Raw genomic sequence first — 2,972 nt, forward strand, 5'->3', positions numbered from 1 at the left:
TGAAACTGTCATTTATGTCAGATATATAGATGGTCACATTCATACCTAAAATAAATAATGGATGAGCTAGTTCCTAAGATCTTAAATGTGTTCACTCACTGGTGGCCCCAAATGGTAGCCTACTAGAAGTATTATAAATGTTTTAAAATAAAACAATCCTCTAACTTTTTAGTAAACTGTCTTAGCGGCTGCATGTAGAGGATTGGTGCTGCACGTATTGGTGAAGCAAACTGATCTGTATGATGTTATGTTATTATTTCATTTGTTGATGATCTATAACTAGTATTAGTATTATATTTTGGTTTCCAGATGCAGCTCTAAGGACTTCTATCATTTTCTAGGATTATTTGGCTTTATTTGCCTGCCATATAAGGGCATGAACAAATCAATGTTTCACCAAATGTGTCATGAATCAGATGTTGGGTTTCCTTATTATTACTTCAAAAAGAAGAGAAAGGAGGGCCAGTGAGGGCCTTGCACAGTAGAATCAGTGGGCTACACACTGTGACGCAACTTAACAGGTGGTGAGTAGGCCTACTTATATTTCTATAGGGCGGACAGGCTAATATGATAGAACATCGTGCACAAGAGAACCATTTGGTGTTAACCACAGAAATAGCAAGGACATCTGCTCATATCTCAGTGAGACACACAGAAATCAGTGGGTGGGATGCGGTATTTGGGTTATCTGAATAAGTCTAGAGAAGCTTATATCATTAAAGTTATAACATAGTACATAAAATCATAGTGAGAATCATAGTGTATGTGTTTTGAGTGACATCAATTCCATAAATCTTCTCTTTCACTGTTGCTCACACGTCTGTGCTGATCGTGCAGTATTTTGGAGGCATTTTGGTGAGTTCATCCTGCATGGTTGGCCATGAGAATTGTCTCACAGTGCCTAGCCAAAATATGTCAGGCGTGACAATATTCATCATTTCATGCCAAAAAAAGAATAGTGGGTCATATTCACCCCTCCTCTCTTAAAATTGTGCATGAATAAGCTACACAGACATGCACATTCTGGCCCTTCCCCCTCCTTGTCCTTCCTTTACCCTCTCTCTTACACACATGCACACAAGCACACGTTAAGCATGCTTCATTATACACTTGCCCAGACAGCATAGCGTGCCGGAAACAGACTCGATAGATGCCAAGCTCCCAGTCCCTGCAGGCTCAGTGCCCCTAAAACACTGGATGCACCTTTCCAAATTAGGTTAATTTGCTTTTGCTACAGAGATCACCCTAAATACACTCTACATGTGCCACAAAGAATTTAAGAAATAATTAGATTTTTTTCGTTAATTCCAGCTTTCTTCAATTATTAACTTCACTGGGTTCAATTATCAAACCAGTTACAGTAAAATAAATGAATAATGATTTACAATTGTGATCCAATCATACTGCTTTGTATCTGATTCTGCATTTAGTGTAGAGCTACAGTATGGTACCAGTCTCTACTTCTTATGCCTTTGCTACAAGCTATTTGAGGTATTAATACAAGGTATTATTGACTGATTTCAGAGAGTGAGACATACAGGAGGTTATACTGAGAGGGCTTGTCTTTTCTTCCCTGTTTGGCCCAGTAGAGAGCAAAGTCTAATTATTGTCTCCGCCTGACTACAAGTGTTTTTCCTGTTTGTCACATTCACCTAATTTTTTTTTTCTGCTGTGGAGGCAAATAAACAAGCAGGGAAGGTAAGCTAGACTTGAGTGGCCGGGTGCAGTTTTTATCAGAGTGACTGAGTCTTCATGATTCATTGACTGTTCCATAAATAGACAATATGCATCCCAAATGAAATCATACCAAAGATCTCTCTATCTCTCACACTACATCTTACCTTCTATTAGAGTAGACAACATTCAGAAACAGATTTATTTTGGTAAGACACAAAAAAATTAGAGCAATTTTACAAAAATGTCTGTCTAACAACATTTGTTACCCATCTATGACCATGAAATGATTGGGCCTGTAAAAGCCCCTATGGGAATGTCTGGTCATTATTTCACATTACTTCTGAGGCAGTGAATTGCATGCACACAACCCAAACAGAGCATAGAGTGTGATGTATGCATGCAAGCAAGCAGAACTCAAGGCAATTTCAAAGCGTTGTCTGTCTGCCTAATCATAACTTAAACGTTCTTTATTTATACAAACAATAAAACTGTTTATTTTAAAAATAAACTCACTAAACCTATTCTCACTAGATGTATTCTTGGAAGTATTTTTGTTTATGTTAATAGGAAGGCTCTTCCATTTTGGAAACTATATCTTTTAGCCATTTATATAAAATGAGGTCATGATTGTATTACGATATTCAAGATGATTAACATCCGTTTAATCTTCATGTATTTCAATGAAATGTCACTGATCTGCTCATCCTAGTCATGGTCCGTTCCGTTACAAGAAAAAATGTCCTGCCTTGCCTAATGGAAAAGTACACAACTAATAATAGTAGAGGTACTCAAGTATAAGTACTCATTAACAGGAGATAAACCTTTGTCAGTGTTATTTTATTAATAATAATTTTATTTATAATACAAGATTTTTAGTAATGACGGAATATTTTAGTGGGGAAAAAATCAGATAGGTTATGTTATATCCTGTTAAGTTGTACTGTTGTCTTGCTTCATGATCAGCAATTCAGTAATCTAATCTTTAATAGGTTGAAATTTTATTCTCCAAAATAATAAGTAACTGGATGCCTGTATTAAGTCAATGTAATGAAATAAAACGTACAACATTTCTTTCTAAAATATATTGAAGTTGAAGAAGGTATAGGTAAATTACATTTAAATATTACTTAAGGACAATACTCGAGAAAATTAACTTTGTTATATTCAACCAGTGAAAACAATCCCACATTTAAGCATATAAGGTATACTTTTATTTTGATAGGAAAGAAACATCCGGTGCTTGCTAAGGCTGCTCATTGGACGTTCTGCGCTGCGTGTCTACGTCACAATTCTAC

This window comes from Mastacembelus armatus, chromosome 13, assembly GCF_900324485.2.
Source record: "Mastacembelus armatus chromosome 13, fMasArm1.2, whole genome shotgun sequence".
NCBI classification, from domain to species: Eukaryota; Metazoa; Chordata; class Actinopteri; order Synbranchiformes; family Mastacembelidae; genus Mastacembelus; species Mastacembelus armatus.